Below are 24,555 nucleotides of genomic sequence, written 5' to 3'. Positions count from 1 at the left end.
GAAGTCACATTTCAGATACAGAAACAAATGCATCAATTATTCACTCTTTCCCAGAGTGAGTGAGGCCGGGACAAGCAGCAACATTCCAGCCCCACGCTCTGCAATTACCCAGCACCAGTGGAAAGCAGTGAATACAGATTCAATCAGTGGGTTAATGTCCATTACAGGGATGCAAGATTCCACAGCCCAGGATAAACATCCCCATACACCGAGAACAAGCTCAGGAAAACCAGGGGGAGTTAATATCCCAGTCACTGAGCATTCCAGCAACATTGAACAAGTTCCTGAACTGAGTGAACCTTTCCAAGTACAGAAGTGAGGACGAGGTCAAAAAGGTCTGAACAGTTGAGGTGACTGAGCGGTTTCAGCTTCTCTGTTCAGGTTGCAGCTTTCACTGGAGGCATGTGTTTAAATCCCACTTCTGACAACTTGATTTTCAGTTACTTTGCAGAGCTTCCTTGAAGGTTTCAGGTAGAGTAAATACTGAGGAACTGTTTCTAACTGCTGAAAGGTCAATAACCGAAGGTTATAGATTTAAGGTGACTCACAAATCCAGAAGGAACTTGAGGAAAAATTCCTTTCTGCAACGTGTGGTTAGCATTTCAGTTATGTGGATAGAGTGGAGAAGCTGGGGTTGTTCTCTTTAGAGAGGAGATTTGATAGAGGTGTTCACAATCATGAGGGGTCGTGACAGACCCGATAGAAATTGTTGGTAGAAGGATTGAGACTCAGGTAAAAGCTGTGGCTCAGTTGGTCACACTCACCTCGAAATCACAAGCTTCTGGGTTCAGATTTCACAGCTGACACTGCAGTGCAGCACTGAGGGTGTTGAAGGTGCTGCCTTTCAGGTGTGATGTTAAACCAAAACCTGGTCTGCATGTTTGGGTGAATGTAAAAGATCCCATGCTGCAATTCCAAACAAGTGAAGAGCAATTCTCCCTGGTGTTGTGATCAATATTTGTCCCTCAATCAGATCAGTTGGTCATTATCACATTGCTGTTTGTGGGTATTAGCTGCTGCATTTCTGACATTACAACAGTGATTACACTTCAAAAGTATTTCATTGTCTACAAAGTGCTTTGATATGTCCAGTGGTCTTGAAAGGTGCTATATAAATGCAAGACTTTTCTTTCTTTATCACAACACATTGCTGTGTGAACAATGGTTCTTCATGTCACCTCTGGTTCTTCTGCCAATCACCTGATATCTGTGTCCTCTGCTTACTGACCCTTTTACCACTGGAAACAGTTTCTCCTTATTTAAACTATTGAAGAACTTCATGACTTTGAACAAATGTGTCAAATCTTTTCTGAATTTTCTCTGCTGCAAGGAGAACAACCCCAGCTTCTTCAATCTCTCCACAAAACTGAAATCCCTCACCCTGCTACCATTGTGGTAAATCTCTTTTTTATTATTTCATGGGATGTGGGCACTGCTGACACAATGTGATTCCTGTCAACGGAGCGGCCCGCTGACATCATCGGACTGTGCCAAGCTGTGCATAGGCACAGCTACATCTTGCCAGGATTAAGTGGCACATGTGGAGGATGATGTCATTGCGCAGTGCCAACATCATCGCATATCCGCGCTTGTTCCATCTTCGCACATGTGCGCTAAAGCGTAATCAGGTATCCAGCCCCTCACTCAGCTGGAGGAAGCGGCTGAATAGGAGACTTTGAGGCTGGAGCTCTCCCCCCTCGGCAACTCGCTCCAGGCCTCGACGCTTCCTCCCCTCAGCCGCTCGCTCTACACCTCGATGCTCCCCTGGACAATTGTTCCCCACTCGCGTCATCCAGTTCTATGGCCGCTTGCTCTCTGCCCCCCCAACCCCCGCTCCAGCCGCTAGCTCTAGGCCGTGCCACTTCCCTCCTCTAGGCCACTCACTACTCACTCCTACGTCACACTTTGCAGCCCACCTTGCTTCTTCGGGCGGCGCGTGGAGACTGGACAAACGTGGGAGCAAGTGGCCGAGAGAAGGGAAGCAGCGCAGCCTAGAGCTAGTGGCTGGAGGGGAGGAGGGGTGGGGAGTGAGCGAACGACTGGAGAATGGGGTGACATGATCGGGAGACAATCGGCCAGGGAAGTAGGGGGGGGGGAGCAGCGAGGTCTGGAGCGAGCGACTATGGAGGGTGGAAGCGGCCGGTGCAAAGCAGGGGGAGAAAGCGAGTTGTGCCACCTAGTGGTTGCGTTGTCAGCAAACGCAGCCTTTATTGTCCATCCTTAATTGCCCTTGAGAAGGTGGTGGTGAGCTGCCTTTTTGGAGCTGCTGCAGTCCATGTGTTGTACGTAAACCCACAGTGCTGTTAGGAAGGGAGTTCCAAGATTTTGATCCAGTGACATTGAAGGAATGGTGATATAGTTCCCAGTCAGGACGGTGTGTAACTTGGAGGGGAGCTTGCAGATGGTGGTGTTCCCATTCATCCAATGTCCTTCTAGGTGGTCGAGGTTGGGGGTTTGGAAGGTGCTGTCGAAGGAGGCTTGGTGAGTTGCTGCAGTGCATCTTGTAGATGGTACACACTGCCGCCACTGTTCACAGGTGGTGCAGGAAGTGAATATTTAAAGTAGTGGATGGAGTGCTGATCAAGTGATCTGCTTTGTCCTGGATGGTGTTGAGTTTCTTTGGTGTTGTTGGAGCTCCACTCATCCAGGCAAGTGGGGAGCATTACATCACACTCCTGACTTGTGCCTTGTAGATGGTGGACAGGAGGTGAGTTACTTGCAGCAGAATTCCCAGCTTCTGACCTGCTCTTGTAGCTACGGTATTTATATGACTGATCCAATTCAGTTTCTGCTCATTGGTAACCCCCCGGATGTTGATTGTGAAGGATTCAGCAATGGTAATGTCATTGACTGTCAAGGGGAGATGGTTAGATTCACTCTTGTTGGAAATGGTCATTGCCTGGCATTTTTGTGGCGTGCATGTTACTTGCCACTTATCAGTCCAAGCCCAATCTTGCCCAGGTCTCTCTACATGTGGACACGGACTGCTTCAGTATCTGAGGAGTTACTAATGCAACTGAACATTTTGCAATCATCAGTGAACATTTCCACTTCTGACCGTATGATGGAAGGAAGTTTATTGATTCTAGACAGATACATGAATGGGCAGGAAGAAAAGAGATACAGACCCTTAGAAAATAGGCGACATGTTTAGATAGAGGATCTGGATCGGCGCAGGCTTGGAGGGCCGAAGGGCCTGTTCCTGTGCTGTAATTTTCATTGTTCTTTGTTTGTTCTTTGATGAAGCAACTGAAGACGGTTGGGGCCGAGGACACTACCCTGAGGAACATAGCGCGATGTCTGGTGCTGAGATGATTGGCCACCAACAACCAGCACCATATTCCTTTGCGCAAGGTATGACTCCAACCAGTGGAGATTTTTCTCCTTGATTGCCATTGACTTCAATTTTGCAAGGGCTCCTTGATGCCCTTGGCAAGAGCAGTCACTGTCACGTCACCTCACCTCCTGAATTCAGCTCTTCTGTCCATATTTGGGCCAAGGCCATAATGAGGTCAGGAACTACGTGGCCCTGGCAGAACCCAAAATGAGCATTGGTGAGTAGGTTATTGCTGTGTAAGTGCTGCTTGATAGCACTGTCAACGACACCTTCCATCACTTTACTGATGATCAAGAGGAGGCTGATCGGGCAGGAATTGACCGGGTTGGATTTGTCCTGCCTTTTGTATACAGAACATACCTGGGCAATTTTCCACATTGCTGGGTAGATGCCAGTGTTGTAGCTTGGTGGGCGGCGTGGCACCTGTCTGGAGCACAAGTCTTCAGCACTGCAGCCAGGATGTTGTCAGTATCCAGAGCCTTCAGCCATTTCTTGATATCATGTGGAGTGAAGTGGATTTAGCTGAAGATTGGCACCTGTGATGCTGGGGACCTCAGGAGGAGGCCGAGATGGATCATCTACTTGGCACTTCTGGCTGAAGATGGTTGCAAATGATTCAACCTTGTATTTTGCACTGATATACTGGTCTCCCTTATCATTAAGGATGGGGATATTTGTGGAGCCTCGTCCTCCTGTTAATTGTTTAATTATCCACCACCATTCAGGACTGGATGTGGCAGGACTGCAGAGCTTTGATCTGATCTGTTGGTTGTGAGATCACTCAGCTTTGTCCATTGCATGCTGCTTCCGCTATATGACATGCAAGTAGTCCTGTGTTGTAGCTTCACTCATTTTTAGGTCTGCTTGGTGCTGCTCCTGACATGCCTTCCTGCACACTTCATTGAACCACTATTGCTCCCTTGGCTTGATGGTAATGGTAGAGTGAGGGATATGTCAGGTCATGAGGTAACATATTGTGTTTAAATACAATTCTGCTGCTGCTGATGGCCCACAGTGCCTCATGGATGCCCAGTTTTGAGCTGCCAGATCTGTTCATTTCTTCCCTCAGATATAATTGAAAAAAAAATTCTGAAGGAATGCATGAACTAAATAAAAAGGAGAGAGAAATAAATACTGACAAAATAGATGGCAGCATTTGGAAGGTAAAAAGATTTCAGTTTTATTATTGATGAGTGAGAGGAATATATCACACTTTGGGGCTTCTGGAAGTGGATTTACTGATAATCTGGGGAATTGATCGGAAACTGCTTCATAGTTGGTGGAACAAATTCCCGCCCTTGGTGTGGAGCCAACAGCTGCATCCGTCCAATAACAGACAGAGTAGAAGTACTGTATCAGGCCTTGTTAGCTCAGTTGGTAGAGCATGAGACTTTTAATCTCAGGGTCTTGGATTTGAGACCCTTGTTGTGTTGTTGTTCTTCCCTTTTTCAGTCTTCATCAGCAGAGAGTTCAAGGAGTGTTTGAAATTAAATTCAACAACATCACCAGATTTCAACTACTCCCCCCCCGCCCCCTCCCAGTGTAGTTGACAGGACTCTCAACCTCTGCCTGCCCCCTTCCCCTCCCTCCCAGAACTGCGACAGGGTTCCCCTTGTCCTCACTTTCCACCCCACCTGCCTCCACATCCAAAGGATCATCCTTCACCATTTCCGCCACCTCCAGCGTGATGCCACCACAAAACGCATCCTCCCATCCCCTGTCAACATTTGGAAGGGATTGTCCCCTCCGTGACACCCTGGTCCACTCCTCCATTACCCCCGATACATTGTCCCCTTCCCAAGGCACTTTCCCATGCAATCGCAGGAGATATAATACCTGCCCTTTTCCCTCCTCTCTGCTCATTATCTAAAGCCCCAAACACTCCTTTTAGGTGAAGCTACGATTTACTTGTACTTCTTTCAATTATGTATACTGTATTCACTGCTCACAATGCGGTCTCCTCTAAACTGGAAAGACCAAACGCAGATTAGGTGGAACACCTCTGCTCAGGCCGAAATCATGACCCTGAGCTTCTGGTTGCTTGCCATTTCAACACTCCCCCCTGCTCTCATGTCAACATTTCTGTCTTTGGTCTGCTCCAGTGTTCCAGTTAAAATCAACCCAAGCTCGAGGAGCAGCACCCGACCTTTTGATTCGGCACTCTACAGCCTTGTGGATTGAACATTGTGTTCAATAACATCAGAGCATGACTGGTGTCAGGCAACCACAAGCATTAACACACTCTTTGCCTTTGTCCCCGGACAGCTTTGTTATTTAATCTCTCCTGCCCTCTGCCCTATCAAACACCTTCCCCTTTGTTCTCTCCCACATGCCCCTCCCCTTCACTTGTTTAAAACCTAATTCTTTTCTAACCAGTGTCAGTTCTGATGAAAGGTCACAGACCAGCACAGTAGCGCAGTGGTTAGCACCGCCACCTCGCAGCTTCAGGGACCTGGGTTCGATTCCTGGTACTGCCTGTGTGGAGTTTGCAAGTTCTCCCTGTGTCTGCGTGGGTTTTCTCCGGGTGCTCTGGTTTACTCCCACAAGCCAAAAGACTTGCAGGTTGGTAGGTAAATTGGCCATTATAAATTGTCACTAGTATAGGTAGGTGGTTGGGAAATATAGGGACAGGTGGGGATGTTTGGTAGGAATGTAGGATCAGTAGAAATGGGTAGCTGATGTTCGGCACAGACTCGGTGGGCCGAAGGGCCTGTTTCAGAGCTGTATCTCTAATCTAATCTAACCAGAAACGTTAACTCTGTTTCTCTCACCACAGATGCTGCCAGAGCTATTGAGTATTTCCAGCACTTTTTGTTTTTATTTCAGATTTCCAGCATCTGCAGTATTTTGCTTTTATTGTGTCAGAAAGTCTTTCCTTGATTCAGGACTCTTACCTCTCTCCAGAATCTCTCTGCTAAAGATTGAACTTTATCTCATTTCACTCACAGCTCAGGGTCAGTGTGGCACAGTGGGACTTCTGGCTGTGTCCCACTTCACAATCCCTCAGTACTGAGAAAACAATGGGGAATATTACTCACATGTTGTATTCTGTAACTTTTTACAAACACTTTAATGTATATATTGTCTTCCAAAGCAGTGACAGAATGGTGGCTTTAGTGTGTTGTTGAAATAGCTTTGTTGAGTTCGTGCTGTACTAACAGTTAAACAGTTCTTGGTTCAATCCCAGGTTTTGGCACTTTCAACCTCTCCTGTGTCTTTTTCTTTGGCTCCAATTGTCAAGCTGCATGATTTACTCTGAAATTAGCACCAGAGAACCAAGGCACCAGCGAGCATGAGGAGCTGAAATTAGCACAGATCAAATCCACTTAATATTTCTGACTGAAGATGGTTGCAAATGCTTCAGCTTCATCTTTTGCACTGACGTGCTCAGCACCACCATCATTGAGGATGTGAATGTTTTTGGAGCCTCCTCATCTTGTTCGTTATTTAATTATACACCACCATTCACGACTGGATGTGGCAGGACTGTGGAGCTGTGATCTGATCCTGAGGGAGATATCTGTGCGTGGAGTGACGGGATGTATGGAGAGTGCTCCTGAAGAGGGTGTCCGAGCCTGGATTGGAAGCTTTCCGTGGAGGTGCAGGAGTAGGCCATTCAGCCCCATTGTTTTATAAAGGTTTAGCATAACTTATTTGCTTTTACTCTATGCCTCTATTAATAAAGCCAAGTGTCCTGTTTGCTCTTCGCAACCTTTTCAAACCTTGATCAAAAAAGATTGGTGTACATTGTCTCATTCTTCCTCCCAAACTGTATCACTTCACAATTCTCTGTGTAAAATTTTATCTGTTGTGTGAAAGCCCATTTTACCAGTGTGTTTAAGTTCCTCTGATGTGTGTTACTGTCACTGGCATAGGACGAAATTCACGAGCATTCTTTGATGCTATCTCCATGGAAAGAGCAATCTTACACACTTGCTCAAATTGGGATTTTGTGTGTTTAGTATCTTTTCTCATCCACCAATATAAGCACAAATCTGTCTCATAATGTACGGTCTAAGAATGTGCCAATGTTGCAATGTGGTGATAAATTCTTCAGTGTCACAATGCACTCACCAACTGTTTCACTACTTTTCTGATTTCTGGATCCAAGTTTGTAGCTTTCCGCGATCTCTAATGGCTTAGGGTTGAGCCTCACTTCAACGAAGAAACGGAAAATTATGATTTAAAGATTACACTGTCAAACATTCACATCTCTGTCTTCTCCTGAACTTCGAGTTCAAATTTGTTTGTGAAGTTGAGTCACACGTTAAGACAGCACAGTCTTTGTCTTTGTGAAGGAAGTGATTTGGGAATGGCTGTTTGAAACTGTCCCTTCTTGCACAGAAATTCAGTGCAAATACTTGATCACTCACAATTTCCTTGAGAGAAATTTGTTCGCAATCGCATTCGACACGGAAACTGCCTCAGCATTAATCTCACTGAAGCAGAATGTGACCGTGTTGAATGTTTCAGAATGTTGGTGCCGTTATTTGTCGCTTTTAACCGAGACCGGGACACAGGGAAAGGTTCATCCGAGTTTGGAATATATTATCATTCAGGAGGAAGAAAAATCAAAAGGAACCAAATAAGAAAACCCAGTCTCCAGATTTGAGAATCTGCAGATCCGCTTTGGGAAAGTGAATCAGGGCAGAATGAAGGGTGAACAGTCCAACTGCCCAGAAGAGATGAAGACACAGCTCAGTCAACACGTTCCCCTGGTTTATGATGCTGGAACATTCCTCACACAGAAATGATTCAACCCAATGACAAACATTCTTACAGCTGATAATTTATGCTACTGATTTAAGGACTGTCTCATGTGGTTACCGAGTGATGACGAGAAGATATTAAACTTTGTTCTATTCAATCTAGCTGTGATGAAGTTTGAATTTTTCTCCCTTTTATAAACAGTATTTGAAGGGTCTCGGTAACAATGTTCAGTGTTGATGAGAGTGGGGTCTGGGTGAGAAGCTGCTGAGTGTGACAGGGTCAGGACTGGATGCAGGAAGTTCTCTGACAGTCTCCCTCTATCTCTCTAATGGGTTTGAGTTGATTTACGACTGGTAGCTTTTATTTTACTTTTCTTATTTAGAGATACAGCCCCTTCGGCCCACCGAGTCTGTGCCAACCAGCAACCACCCATTTATACTAATCCTACATTAATCCCATATTCTCTACCACATCCCCAACATTCTCCAACCATGTGCCTACACGAGGGACAATTTACAATGGCCAATTTACCTATCAACCTGCAAGTCTTTTGGAGGTGGGAGGAAACCAGAGCACCCGGCGGAAACCCACACAGACACAGGGAGAACTTGCAAACTCCACACAGGCAGTACCCAGAACTGAATCCTGGTCGCTGGAGCTGTGAGGCTGTGGTGCTAACCATTGCGCCACTGTGCCGCTGTTGGTGTTTTGATAAATGAAGGAAGTTCCCTCCACCCATTTTTTCTGGACAGACAGTGTGGTATAAGGATGTCTCGGGTTAATGCTGAAGATAGTGGGATCAACCCCTCCCAATGTCAGAGTGATGATGTAACAGTCACATGAGATGAGGATTGGGAGAAGAGAGAGCAGCACCAAGGATGCTAGCTTAGCAGGCTTGATGAGTGTGTATATAGTATTGTGTAAATTAGAAAGAGTTCTTAGTTCTTTCAGCAGGAACTGTGTCCAGAAAATATCGAGAAACTCACAATTTTATTATTCAGGAGTCGGAACACAGATATTAATTCCAAGTGACAGTTCTGGGACCAATTAACAAAAAAAGTAGAGAATAATATTACTCTCTGATTGAAATCCCCCAGTGAGGAGACAGTTAAACAGATGATCTGTTGGGGCATTATTCAATCCAAGGTTTCAGCAACATTTAATCTCCCTTTTTGGTGAAATTCTCTGTTATTTGCAACGTTTTTTATCAGCTTTGATGGGCGAGTGAAAAAACTGAAAAAATTGAACAGCTCCATCCTTTCTTTTCTTCCTTCTTCTCTTCTTTCCATCAGTTTCTCTTTTCTGTCCCAGATCAATATCATGATGAGAATCCCAATTTAATCTGCTGTTTCTGGTGTTTTATCCATTCCAATCAAAATTTCAACATTCCAATCAAATCTATTTGTTATTCCACAGTGTCTCTCCATTTGTTTTATTCTGTTGTATTCTCTCACAGTCTGTTTGATGATCAATGTTACATCTCACTCTCTGTTCTGGTGAAGATCAGAAGCAGTGATATCTGTTTCCACCACCCGACAAGTCGGCCTGAGGCTGTGCCTCGCTGATCATGTGAAGTTAAAGCAATTCTTCCAGTCAGTTAGTTCAGTTGTCATTTCATGAGAAATTCGGTCATCATGACTTCGTCAGTGACCTAATGGTTCAGGTGTCTGAGTGATGTTAATCATGATGTGATGAAATGATTGTATGTTCCAGTCTTTCCGTGGTGGGTTTTCACACTGAGTAGAAACGTGTTGGACATGGTCTGGAAATGTTTCACACCGCTCCATTCCCAACTTCATTTACTGACAGAAGATATATTTCCATCATTACACAGCTGGCTGCACAGCCAGAATCTGTGCTGAAGGTGACAGCTATGTCTATGCAACTGACAAGGTGGCGGAGAGGTTAAGGCGATGGACTGCTAATCCCTTGTGCTCTGCACACGTGGGTTTGAATCCCATCCTTGTCGCTAGTTTATGAACTGTTCAGTGTATTGTTTATGTGTAAAGTCAGCCTCGAAACCTGTTCTTGTCAATGTCCAGACAGTGATTCCAGAATTGGTTATACTTTATTAAAATTGAGACAGACAATTGGAATTCTTCACCCAAACTGCACTGGAATGAAGATCAAATAGGGATCACGAAACGGAGCAGGATGTTTCCTCCCCACCTTCCTTCCATCTTTACTTTCTCTGGATTTGCACCAAGTGAAAGACAAATGGGAAAATAAAATGGCGAGGGAGCAGATGCAGAAAATTATCCTTTGGCAAGAAATTTATTTTCAAATCTTCTTGATAGATTAAGTGAGTGAGCAATGCTTTGGCAGATGGTGTTTAAAATGAGGTGTCATCTACTACCTACTTTAGATCAGAGTGCTTTTTTGTATGAGGTGCGATGTTAGAAACGGCGGAGGAGCAGAGACCCGAATACTGAATTAATAAAAGCTAGTGGACTGGTAGAAAATAATGTGAAAAGTGAACAGAATATGAAGATTGGAACTCATGTTGCATTGATATAAAGCTCTGTGCTCCTGAAGTAAATGTCCAAGCCCAGATTGTGGGGAATCTGTGGAGAGTGATTTGGTTTTTATTCATTCTTGGGTGTGAGTATCGCTGATAAGGCTAGCATTTATTACCCATTCCTATTGCCGTTGAGAAGGTGGTGGAGAGCTGCCTTCTTGAACTGATGCAGTCCATATGGTGCAGGAACACCCACAGTGCTATTGGGGAGGGAGTTCCAGGATTGTGACCCAACAACAGCGAAGAAATGGCTATATTGTTCCAAGTCAGGATGGTGAGTGACTTGGAGGGGAACCTGCAGGTAGTGAGTTCCCATGCATCTGCTGCCCTTGTCCTTTGAGGTGGTAGTGGTCACGAGTTTGGAAGGTGCTGTTGAAGGATACTTGGCGAGTTGCTGCAGTGCATATGGAGATGGTACACACTGCAGCCATTGTTTACTGGTTGTGGAGGGATTGAATGTTCAAGGTGGCGGGTGAGGTGCCGATCAAGTGCGCTGCTTTGTCCTGGATGGTGTTGAGCTTCTTGAGTGTTGTTGAGTGGGATGTATTCCATCACACTCCTGACTTGTGCCTTGTAGATGGTGGACAGGATTTGGGGTGTCAGGAGGTGAGATACTCGCTGCAGAATTCGTAATCTCTGACCTGCGCTTATAGCCACAGCATAGATGTGACTGGTCCAGTTACGTTTCTGGTCAAGATGTTGATGGTGGGGGATTTAACGATGATAATACTTCTGAATATCAAAAGGTAGATTTTTTTTTCTCTCTCATTGGAGATGTTCACTGCTTGGCACTTGTGTGGCCAGAAGGTTGCTTGTCACTTATCAGCTCAGGCCTGAATGTTGTTCAGGTCTTGCTGCTTGCAGGCACAGACTGCTTCAGTATCTGAAGAGTTGTGAGTCATCATCTAATATTCCCACTTCTGACTTATGTTGAAGAGAAAGTCGTCAATGAAACAGCTGGGATGTTTGGGTCTCGGACACTACCCTGAGAAACTCCTGAGGCAATGTCTTGGGCTGAGATGATTGGCCTCCACGAACCACAACATCTTGTTTTGGGCGAGGTATGACTTCAACAAGTGGAGAGTTTTCCCCCTGATTCCCATTGATTTCAATTTTGCTGGGGATCCTTGATGCCACACTCACTCAAGGGTAATCACTCTCACCTCTCCTCTGGAATTCCACTCTTTCGTCTCTGCTTGGACCAAGCTGCAATGTGATCATACGAACATAAGATCAGAAGAACTAATAGCAGGAGTAGGCCATTTGGCTGCTCGAGCTTGCTCCGCCATTCAATAGGATCATGGCTGACCTGATCATGACCTCAACCCCACTTTCTTGCCTGCCCACATAACCCTTGGCTATCTTGTAGATAAAAATCTTGAAGACATTCAATGACCCAGCCTCCACTGCTCTCTGCGGTAAAGAATTCCAAAGATTAATGACCCTCTGAGAGAAGAAATTCCTTCTTAAATGAAAAACCCCTAAATCTGAAACTGTGTCCCCTAGTTCTAGATTCCACCACGAGGGGAAACATCCTCTCAGCATCTACCCTGTCAAGCCCCCTCAGAATCTTATATGTCTCAATACGTTCTCCTTTCTTTTTTCTCTACTCCAATGAGTATCGGTCCATCCTGCTCAGCTTTCCTCATAAGACAACACCTTCATCACAGGAATCAATCCAATGAACCTTCTCTCAACTGCCTCCAATGCAAGTATCTCCCTCCTTAAATAAAGAGACAAAAACTGTACACAGTACTCCAGGTGTGGTTTCATCAGCACCATGTACATTTGTAGCAAGACTTCTCTACTTTTATACTCCATTCCCCTTGCAATAAAGGGTAACATTCCATTTGCCTTCCTAATTATTTGCTGTACCTGCATGGTAACTTTTTGCGATTCATGTACGATGACACCCAGATCCTTCTACACCGCAGCATTCTGTAATCTCTCACAATTTAAATAATCTTTTTCTTTTCTATTCTTCCTGCCAAAGTGGATAACCTCACATTTTCCCACATTCTACGCTATCTGCCAAATTATTTCCTGGAGCTGAGAGACCCTGGCAGAACCTAAACTGAGCATCGATGATCAGATTATTGCTAAGTGTGTGGTGCTTGATAGCACTGTTGGTGACATCTTCCATCACTTTGCTGATGATTGATAGTAGACTGATGGGGTGGCAATTGGTCAGATTGGATTTGTCCTGCATTTTTTTTATGGAGAGGGCACACTTGGACAATTTTCCACATTGTCAAGTCGATGCCTGTGTTGTAGCTCTACTGGAACAGCTTGGCTGAGGGTGCAGCTAGTTCTGGAGCACAAGTCTTCAGTACTAGAGCCGGAATGTTGTTAGGGCCCATAGTCTTTGCTGTATCGAGTGCCTTCAGCTGTTTCTTGCCATTATGTGGAGTGAAGCAAATTGGCTGAAAACTGGAAGCTGTGATGCTGGGGACCTCAAGAGGCCGAGATGAATCATCCACTGAGCAATTTCTGACTGAAGATGGTTTCAAATGCCCCAGCTTCACCTTTTGCACTGACGTGCTCGGCTCCACCAACATTGAGGATAGGAATGTTTTTGGGCCCTCCTCATCTGGTTCGTTATTTAATTGTCCACCACCATTCATGACTGGATACCTAGTTTCTCAGGGCAGTGTCCGAGGCCCAACCATTCTCAGCTGTTTCATTGATGGCTTTCTCTTCAACATAAGTCAGAAGTGGGAATGTTCGCTGATGATTCACAACTCCTCAGATACTGAAGCAGTCTGTGCCTGCAAGCAGCAAGACCTGAACAACATTCAGGCTTGAGCTGATAAGTGACAAGCAACATTCCTTGATCGGATCCTGAGGGAGATATCCGTGTGTGGAGCGGCGGGATGTATGGAGAGTGATTCTGAAGAGGGTGTCTGAGCCTCGAGGGAAGAATCTGTGGAGAGTGATCCTGAAGTGGGTGTCCGAGCCTGGAGTGGCAGGATCTGTGGAGAGTGATCCTGATGAGTGTGAGTAAACCTGGAATGGAAGCTTTCTGTGGAGGTGTAGGAAGAGGCCATTCATTCCCAGTATTCTATAAAGGTTTAGCATAACTTATATGTTTTTACTCTGTGCCTCTATTAATAAAGCCAAGTGTCCTGTTTGCTCTTAGCTACCTTTTCAATCCTTCTGACATTGGTGTACATTGTCTCTCTGCTCCTGCACCCAGTTTAGAATTGTAACGTTTCATTTATATGAGACTGTGCCTCTCTGATCATGTGGAATTAAAGCAATTCTTCCAGTCAGTCAGTTCAGTTGTCATTTCATGAGAAATTCGCTCATCATGACTTCGTCAGTGACCTCATGGTTCAGGTGTCTGAGTGATGTTAATCATGATGTGATGATATGATTGTATGTTCCAGTCTTTCCGTGGTGGGTTTTCACACTGAGTAGAAACGTGTTGGATATGGTCTGGAAATGTTTCACACCGCTCCATTCCCAACAGGCCATGACCTGATGTGATGGAAATTTCATTTACTTACAGAAGCTGCATTTCCATCATTGCACATCTGGCTGCACAGCCAGTATCTGTACTGTCCAAACAGCTGACAAGGTGGTCGAGAGGTTATGACGGTGGCGTGCTCATGCATTTTGCTTTGCATGTGTGGGTTCGGATCCCAATTTTGTCGTTAGTTCATGAAGTGTCTAGTACATTGTTGTGGGGGAGCTTTTGTGGAACGTTGGCCTGGAAACATGTTCTTGTCAATATCTCGCTGGTGATTCCAGAATTGTTTATCCTTTATTAAAATTGAGACAGACAATCGGAATTCTTCACCCAAATTGGACTGGCATGAAGATCAAATAGGGATCACGAAAAGGAGCAAGATTTTCCCCTCCTTCCTGCCTTCCATCTTTACTTTCTCTGGATTTGCACCAAATGAAATACTAATGGGAAAAGCAAATGGCAAGGGAGCAGAAGCAGAACATTATCCTTTGGCAAGAAATTTATTTTCAAATCTTCTTGATAGATTAAGTGAGTGAGCAATGCTTTGGCAGATGGAGTTTAAAATGTGGGGTCATCTCGGACCTACGAAAGATAGATCAGAGTGTTTTTTATAAGGGGTGAGATGTTAGAAACTGGAGAAGCAGAGACCCGAGTGCTGAATCACTAAAAGCTAGTGGACTGGCAGAAAATAATGTGAAAGGCTAATGGAATCTGAAGATTGGAACTCATGTTGTAGTTATATAAAGCTCTGTGCTCCTGAAGTAAATGTCCAAGCCTGGATTGTGGGGAATCTGTGGAGAATGATTTGTTTTTTATTCATTCTTGGGTGTGAGTATCGCTGGCAAGGCTAGCATTTATTGTCCATCCCTAATTGCCCTTGAGAATGTGGTGGGGAGCTGCCTTCTTGAACTGCTGCAGTCAATGTGGTGTAGGAACACCCACAGTGCTATTGTGGAGGGAGTTCCAGGATTTTGACCCAGCAACAGTGAAGAAATGGTGATATAGTTCCAAGTCATGATGGTGAGTGACTTGGAGGTGAACCTGCAGGTGGTGGTGTTCCCATGCATCTGCTGCCCTTGTCCTTCGAGGTGGTAGTGATCACGGGTTTGGATGGTGCTGTCGAACGTTACTTAGCGAGTTACTGCAGTGCATCTTGTAGGTGGTACACACTGCTGCCACTGTGCTCTGGTGGTGGAGGGAGTGAATGTTTAAAGTGCTGGGTGAGGTACCGATGAAGAGGACTGCTTTGTCCTGGGTGGTATTGAGCTCTTTATGTGTTGTTGGAGCTGCAGCTGTCCAGAAAAGTGGAGAGTATTCCATCACACTCCTGACTTGTGCCTTGTAGATAATGGACAGGCTTTGGCATGTCAGGAGGTGAGATACTTGCTGCAGAATTCCCAATTTCTGACCTACGCTAAAAGCCGCAGCATAGATGTGACTGGTCCAGTTTAGTTTCTGGTCAATGGTAACCCCCAAGATGTCGATGGTGAGGGATTCAGTGATGATAATGCTGCTGAGTATTAAAAGGTAGATGGTTTGATTCTCTCTCATTGGAGATGTTCACTGCGTGGCACTTTTGTGGCAACCAAGTCGCTTATCACTTATCAGCTCAAGCCTGAATGTTGTTCAGGTCTCGCTGCTTGCGGACATGGACTGCTTCAGTATCTGAGGAGTTGTGAATCATCACCTAACATTCCCACTTCTGACTTAAGTTGAGGGGAAACTCATTAATAAAACAGCTGAGGATGGTTGAGCCTAGGACACTACCCTGAGAAACTCCTGAGGCAATGTCCTGGATTGAGATGATCGGCCTCCACCAACCATAATCATCTTGCTTTGTGCTAGGTAAGACTCCAACAAGTGGACAGTTTTCCCCTGATTCCCATTGATTTCAATTTTGCTAGGGATCCTTGATGCCACACTCACTCAAGGGTAATTACTCTCACCTCTCCTCTGGAATTCCACTCTTTTGTCTCTATTTGGAACAAGCTGCAATGAGATCATAAGAACAGAAATAGTAGCAGGAGGAGGACATTTGTCCCCTCGAGCCTTCTCCGCCATTCAATAGGATCATGGATGATCTGATCATGGCATCACCCCCACTTTCTTGCCTGCCCCCCATAACCCTTGACTTCCTTGTAGATAAAAATCCAAAGATGAACGACTGTCTGAGAGAAGAAATTCCTCCTCATTTCCTTCTTAAATGGAAAATCCCTAATTCTGAAACTGTGTCCCCTAGTTCTAGATTCCACCACGAGGGGAAACATCCTCTCAGCATCTACCCTGTCAAGACCCTTCAGAATCTTATATGTCTCAATACGATCACCTCTCATGTTCCTAAACTCCAATCAGTATAGGTCCAACCTGCTCAATCCTCCTCACAAGACAACCCCTTCATCACAGGAATAAATCCAGTGAACCTTCTCTGAACTTTTTTTTAAATTTCCAACATATACTTTATTCGTTAAAAAAACTATAAAAAGATACATTACAAAACAGTTCAAAAACAGCACCAAGTCAACAATACAAAGATTGCAAAGGAGATCAGTTTCCTTCAGTACAGGAATGAATTGTCTCACAACCCTTCCATTTCATTTTACCTGCCATGTACTTTTTGCAGCAAACAAATATTTTCTGGAATAAAAACAAGAAATACTGGAACCACTCAGCAGATCTGGCAGCATCTGTGGAAAGAGAAGCAGAGTTAACGTTTCGGGTCACTGACCCTTCTTCGGAACTGACAAATATTAAAAATGTCACAGGTTATAAGCAAGTGAGGTGGGGGTGGGGCAAGAGATAACAAAGGAGAAGGTGCAGCTTGGACAAGGCCACATAGCTGACCAAAAGGTCATGGAGCAAAGGCAAACAATATGTTAATGGTGTGTTGAAAGACAAAGCATTAGTACAGAATAGGTGTTAACGGACTGAATATTGAACAGCAGCAAGTGCAAACCTGAAAAAAAACAGTGGGTAAGCAAACTGAATAAACTAAGATGAAATGAAATAAATGCAATATAAAAGGTTGTAAAAAATGTAAAAAAGCAAAAAAGAAGAAAAAAGAAAAAACAACTAAAAATGAAAGTAAAATGGGGGGCTGTCATGCTCTGAAATTATTGAACTCCATGTTCAGTCCGGCAGGCTGTAGTGTGCCTAATCGGAAGATGAGATGCTGTTCCTCGAGCTTGCGTTGATGTTCACTGGAACACTGCAGCAATCCCAGGACAGAGATGTGAGCATGAGAGCAGGGGGGAGTGTTGAAAAGGCAAGAAACCGGAAGCTCAGGGTCCTGCTTGCGGACCGAGCGGTGGTGTTCCGCAAAACGGTCACCCAGTCTGCGCTTGGTCTCCCCAACATAGAGGAGACCACATTGTGAGCAGCGAATACAGTATACTACATCGAAAGAAGTACAAGTAAATCGCTGCTTCACCTGAAAGGAGTATTTGGGGCCTGGGATAGTGAGGAGAGAGGAGGTAAATGGGCAGGTATTACACCTCCTGCGATTGCAGGGGAAGGTGCCATGGGATGGGGACGAGATGGTGGGGGTAATGGAGGAGTGGACCAGGTTGTCGCGGAGGGAACAATCCCTTCGGAATGCTGACAGGGGAAGGGAGGGGAAGATGCGTTTGGTAGTGGCATCACGCTGGAGGTGGCGGAAATGGCAGAGGATGATCCTTTGGATATGGAGGCTGATGGGGTGGAAAGTGAGGACAAAGGGAACCCTGTCATGTTTCTGGGAGGGAGGGGAAGGGTTGAGGGCAGAGGTACGGGAAATGGGCCAGACACGGTTGAGGGCCCTGTCAACAACAGGGGGGGGGGGGGATTCCTCCGTTGAGGAAAAAGGAGGTCATACCAGAAGCACCGTCATGGAAGGTAGCATCATCAGAGCAGATGCGTCGAAGACGGAGAAACTGGGAGAATGGAATGGAGCCCTTACAGGAGGTAGGGTGTGAAGAAGTGTAGTCGAGGTAGCTGTGGGAGTCGGTGGGCTTATAATGGATATTAGTAGACAACCTATCCCCAGAGATGGAGACAGAGAAGTCGAGGAAGGGAAGGGAAGTATCAGAGATGGACCATGTAAGGGTGAGAGAAGAGTGGAAATTGGAAGCAAAGTTGATAAAGTTTCCCAGTTCGGGGCGGGAGTAGGAAACAGCACCGATGCAGTCATCAATATACCGGAAAAAGAGTTGTTGGAGGGGGACTGAGTAGGACTGGAACAAAGAATGCTCGACATATCCCACAAAAAGATAGGCATAACGAGGACCCATGCGGGTACCCATAGCGACACCTTTTTCTTGAAGGAAGTGCGTGGAGTTGAAGGAGAAGTTGTTCAATGTGAGAACAAGTTCAGCCAGGCGGAGGAGGGTGGTGGTGGATGGGGACTGGTTGGGCCTCTGTTCCACGAAGAAGCGGAGAGCCCTCAAACCATCCTGGTGGGGGATGGAGGTGCAGAGGGATTGGACGTCCATAGTAAAGAGGAGGAGGTTGGGACCAGGAAACTGGAAATTGTCAAAATGACGTAAGGCGTCAGAAGAGTCACGGATGTAGGTGGGAAGAGACTGGACCAGCGGAGAAAAGATAGAGTCAAGATGGGAAGAAATAAGTTCAGTGGGGCAGGAGCAAGCTGACACAATGGGTCTGCCGGGACATTCCCGTTTGTGGATTGTGGGAAGGAGGTGGAAGCGGGCTGTCCGGGGTTGCGGGACTATGAGGTTGGAAGCTGTAGAGGGAAGATCTCCAGAGGAGATGAGGTCAGTGACAGTCCTTTGGATGGTGGCTTGATATTCGCCGATGGGGTCATGGTCCAGAGGGAGGTAGGAAGAGGTGTCTGTGAGTTGGCGCTGAACCTCTGCAAGGTAGAGGTCGGTACGCCATACAACAACAGCACCACCCTTGTCTGCAGGTTTGATGACCATGTCGGGGTTAGACCTGAGAGAACGGAGTGCATCAAGATCAGAGGGGGACAGGTTAGAGTGAGTGAGGGGGGCAGAGAAATTGAGATGACAAATGTCCAGCCGACAGTTTTCAATGAAGAGATCAAGAGTGGGTAAGTGGCCAGGGGGAGGGGTCCAGGTAGAGGGAGAATGCTGGAGGTGGGTGAATGGGTCTGCTGGTCGGGAGGAGGACTCCTGGTCAAAAGAAGTGAGCCTGGAGGCGGAGAAATATTTTCTGGATACAGCCCGAGGGGATTTCCATGGATCCAGTCCCTCAGTTCACCTTCGTGGGGGTACCTTACACAGTGGTCTTCCCCAGTGAACCTTTGCCCCAAGCTGTAGTGCGTCCCTCAGCACGTAGTCTTGGACCTTGGAATGTGCCAGTCTGCAACATTAGGTCGTGAACAACTCTTTGCGCTGGAAGACCAGAAAGTTTCGGGCAGACCAAAGGGTGTCTTTCACCGAATTGATAGTCCTCCAGCAGCAGTTTATGTTTATCTCGGTGTGCATCCCTGAGAACAGCCTGTGGAGCACAGACTCCTGTGTTACACAGCTGCTTGGGATGAACTGCGATAAAAACCACTGCATCTTTTTCTGCACCTGCTTTGCAAAGACAGACAGGGCAGTCCTCTCTCCTCTGTCTTGTTTGTTTGCTGTATTGAACCCTTTGCTGAGTCTATTAGGAAGGATGCAAGCATAAGGGAGGTGTTACAATCCGAGGCAGTGGAGTCACTCAGGTTAAAACTTCCCTGTACCTGGATGACGTCGCCGTCTTTTGCTCGGATCCGCTGTCCGTTCGCAGACTGATCAGCATCTGTGACCAGTTCGAACTCGCCTCGGTAGCCAAAGTTAACCACGGCAAGTGCGATGCCATGTTCTTTGGGAACTGGGCTGACCGATCCTTTGTCCCCTTCGCCGTCAGGTCAGACTACCTGAAGTTGCTGGGGATATGGTTCGGAAGGGCCGGGGCGTGCACCAAAACCTGGAAGTAGCGAGTAGCCAGGATACACCATAAGCTGAGCATGTGGGAGCAGCGATCTCTCTCCATTGTGGGTAAGAACCTGGTGATCAGGTGCGAGGCGCTCACGTTGCTGTAAGTGGTGCAGTTCTGGCCCATACGCCACTCCTGCGCTGTGGCGATCACCCGAGCCATTTTCCGCTTCATATGGGGTTCCAAAATGGACCAGGTCTGGAGGGACACGATCTTCAAACCCCTGGATAAGGGCGGGAAAAATGTACCCAACGTCGCCCTCATCCTGATGACTACCTTCGTGTGCAGCTGCATCAAGCTGTGCGCAGATTCCACGTGCACAATCTCCAAGTGTCACGACGTGCTGAGGTTCTATCTGTCCCCAGCGTTGTGAAGGATGGGCCTGGTCACATTGCCGCGGAATGCTCCATCCAGTTGGACTGTGCCGTACCACCTATCCTTCGTGGGAAAGTTTCTGTGGAAAAACATCTTTGACCACCAATCCTTCAGGTAGTGGTCTGCATGGAATGTCCTCAAGGCCCTACAGGAAAAGGAGGTGGTGGATCCAGTCGGATGGTTCCCCGAGCAAACTGCCAAAGTCATTTGGCGGAATGCCTCATCACCAGAACTTTCACACAAGCACCAAGATGAAACTTGGCTGGTGGTGAGAAGAGCCCTCCCCATCAGATCCTTCCTGCACGCCCGAAGTCTCACCCCCTCCGCTCAATGCCCTCGAGGTGGCTGTGGCGGGGAAGAGACAGTTGCCCACCTCTTTCTCTGAATTGCCTCCAATGCAAGTATATCCCTCCTTAAATAAGGAGACCAAAACTGTTCACAGTACTCCAGGTGTGGTTTCACCAACACCCTGTACATTTGTAGCAAGACTTCTCTCCTTTTATACTCCATTCCCCTTTGTAATAATGGGTAAAATTCCATTTGCCTTCCTAATTATTTGCTCTACCTGCATGCTAACTTTTTGTGATTCACGTACGAAGACACCCAGATCCTTCCATACCGCAGCATTCTGTAGTCTCTCGCAATTTAAATAATATTTAATTTATCTGTTCTTACTACCAAAGTGAATAACCTCACATTTTCCCACATTATACTCCAGCTTCCAAATGTTTGCCTGGATCTGAGAGGCCGTGGCGGAATCTAAACTGAGCATCGATGAGCAGTTTATTGCTAAATGCGTGGTGATTGATATCACTGTTGATGACATCTTCCATCACTGTGCTGATGATTGATAGTAGACTGATGGGGCGGTAATTGGTCAGATTGGATTTGTCCTGCTTTTTTTTATGGACAGGGCACACCTGGGCAATTTTCCACATTGTCGAGTAGCTGTTTGTGTTGTAGCTCAAAAAAAAATTATCTTAATAAATTATCGGCTGCAAGCACGTTTGTCATCAGGTTGAATAATTTCTGTGTGAGGAATGTTCCAGCATCATAAACCAGGGGAACGTGCTGACTGAGCTGTGTCTTCATCTCTTCTGGGCAGTCGGACAGTTCACCCTTCATTCTGCTCTGATTCACTTTCCCAAAGCAAATCTATAGATTCTCACATCTGGAGACTGGGTTTTCTTGTTAGGTTCCTTTCGATTTTTCTTGCTCCTGAATGATAATATATGCCAACCTTGGATCAAGGGGAACCCTGTCGCAGTTCTGGGAGGGAGGGGAAGGGGGAAGGCAGAGGTTGAGAGTCCTGTCAACTACACTGGGACGGGGGGGAGGGGGGAGGGCAGAGGTTGTGGGTCCTGTCAACTACACTGGGACGGGGGTGGGGCGTTGAAATCTGATGATGTTGTTGAATTTAATTTCAAACACTCCTTGAACTCTCTGCCGATGAAGACTGAAAAAGGGAAGAACAACCACACAACAAGGGTATCAAATCCAAGACCCTGAGATTAAAAGTCTCATACTCTACCAACTGAGCGAACAAGGCCTGATATAGTACTTCTACTCTGATACAGTAAATCCACTTACAGAAGCCCCAAAGTGTGAGAAATTCCTCTCACTCATCTATAATAAAACTGAAATCTTTTTCCCTTCCAAATGCTGCCATCTATTTTGTCAGTATTTATTTCTCTCTCCTTTATATTTAGTTCATGCATTTGTTCAGAATTTTGTTATTTCAATTATATCTGAGGGAAGAAATGAACAGATCTGGCAGCTCAAAACTGGGCATCCATGAGGCACTGTGGGTCATCAGCAGCAGCAGAATTGTATTTAAACACAATATGTTCCCTCCTGGCCTGACATATCCCTCACTCTACCATTACCATCAAGCCAAGGGAGCAAGAGTGGTTCAATGAAGTGTGCAGGAGGGCATGTCAGGAGCAGCACCAAACAGACCTAAATATGAGGTGTCAACCTGGTGAAGCTGCAACACAGGATTACTTGCATGTCATATAGCGGAAGCAGCATGCAATAGACAGAGCTAAGCAATCTCACAATCAACAGATCAGATCAAAGCTCTGCAGTCCTGCCACATCCAGACCTGACTGGTGGTGGATAATTAAACAATTAACAGGAGTCACAGAGAGTCATAGAGTCGTACAGCATAGAACCAGGCCCTTCGGCCCACCGCGTCCATGCCGAACATTATGCCTATCTATACTAATCCGACCTGCCTGCATTAATTCCATATCCCTCCATGCCTTGCTCATTCAAGTACCTGTCCAGATGCCTCTTAAATGTGACTACTGTTCCTGCCTCCACCAGGCAGTTCATTCCAGATACCCACTATTCTTTCTGTGAAAAATTTACCCCTTTGACCCCCTTTAAACCTCCTCCCTCTTAGCTTAAATCTATGCCCTCTAGTTTTAGTCACCCCTGCCATGGGAAACAGACTCTGGCTATCTACACTATCGATACCTCTCATAACGTGTGACGTAGGAGTGAAGAACGAGTGGCCAAGAGGAGGGAAATGGCACGGCCTAGAGCTAATGGCTGGAGTGGGGGTTGGGGGGCTGGGAGCGAGTGGCAGGAGAGCTGGGTGACGCGAACGGAGAACAATCATCCAGGGGAGCAGCGAGGTGGAGAGCGAGCAGCTGAGGAGAAGAAGCGTCAAGGCCGAGGGGGGAGAGCTCCAACCTCAAAGTCTCCCATTCAGCCGCTTCCTTCAGCTGAGTGAGAGGCTGGATACCCGATGACACTTCAGCGTGAATGTGCGAAGATGGAACATGGGCGGATATGCGATGATGTTGGTGCTGAACCATGACATCATCCTGTGCATGTGCCACTTAATCCTGGCAAGATGTAGCTGTGCCTATGAGCAGCTTGGCGCTCTCCGATGATGTCAGCGGGCCGCTCCGTTGACAGGAATCACATTGTGTCAGCAGTGCCCACATCCCAGGAAAGAATAAAAAAGAGATTTACCACAATGGTAGCAGGGTGAGGGATTTCAGTTATGTGGAGAGATTGGAGAAGCTGGGGTTGTTCTCCTTGCAGCAGAGAAAATTCAGAAGAGATTTGACACATTTGTTCAAAATCATGGAGGTTTTCAATAGTTTAAATAAGGAGAAACTGTTTGCAGTGGTAAAAGGGTCAGTAAGCAGAGGACACAGATATCAGGTGATTGGCAGAAGAACCAGAGGTGACATGAAGAGCCATTTTTTACACTGCAATGTGTTGTGATAAAGAAAGAAAAGACTTGCATTTATATAGCACCTTTCAAGACCACTGGACATATCAAAGCACTTTGTAAACAATGAAATACTTTTGAAGTGTAATCACTGTTGTAATGTCAGAAATGCAGCAGCTAATACCCACAAACAGCAATGTGATAATGACCAACTGATCTGATTGAGGGGCAAATATTGATCACAACACCAGGGAGAATTGCTCTTCACTTGTTTGAAATTGCAGCATGGGATCTTTTACATTCACCCAAACATGCAGACCAGGTCTTGGTTTAACATCACACCTGAAAGGCAGCACCTTCAACACCCTCAGTGCTGCACTGCAGTGTCAGCTGTGAAATCTGAACCCAGAAGCTTGTGATTTCGAGGTGAGTGTGACCAACTGAGCCACAGCTTTTACCTGAGTCTCAATCCTTCTACCAACAGTTTCTCTCTATCGGGTCTGTCACGACCCCTCATGATTGTGAACACCTCTATCAAATCTCCTCTCTAAGGAGAACAACCCCAGCTTCTCCAATCTATCCACATCACTGAAATCCTAACCACACGTTGCAGAAAGGAATTTTTCCTCAAGTTCCTTCTGGTTTTGTGAGTCACTTTAAATCTGTAACCTTCGGTTATTGACCTTTCAGCAGTTAGAAACAGTTCCTCAGTATTTACTGTACCTCAAACCTTCAAGGAAGCTCTGCAAAGTAACTGAAAATCAAGTTGTCAGAAGTGGGATTTAAACACATGCCTCCAGTGAAAGCTGCAACCTGAACAGAGAAGCTGAAACCGCTCAGTCACCTCAACTGTTCAGACCTTTTTGACCTTGTCATCACTTCTGTACTTTGAAAGGTTCACTCAGTTCAGGAACTTGTTCAATGTTACTGGAATGCTCAGTGATTGGGATATTAACTCCCCCGGGTTTTCCTGAGCTTGTTCTCGGTATATGGGGATGTTTGTCCTGGGCCGTGGAATCTTGCATCCCTGT

General features: G+C 46.0%; 1 non-coding gene across 1 annotated transcript; it reads left to right on the top strand.

The window, feature by feature from the left end:
• Positions 1 to 9,934: 9,934 nt before the first annotated feature.
• Positions 9,935 to 10,016, top strand: trnas-gcu (transfer RNA serine (anticodon GCU)). Its single transcript has one exon. It is a non-coding gene; the product is annotated as a tRNA-Ser (tRNA).
• Positions 10,017 to 24,555: the final 14,539 nt, after the last annotated feature.

Source organism: Heterodontus francisci, unplaced genomic scaffold (genome assembly GCF_036365525.1).
Source record: "Heterodontus francisci isolate sHetFra1 unplaced genomic scaffold, sHetFra1.hap1 HAP1_SCAFFOLD_58, whole genome shotgun sequence".
Taxonomy (NCBI): Eukaryota; Metazoa; Chordata; class Chondrichthyes; order Heterodontiformes; family Heterodontidae; genus Heterodontus; species Heterodontus francisci.
The sequence above is the reverse complement of the archived record's forward strand: the minus strand, read 5'-3'. Positions and strand labels throughout refer to the sequence as shown.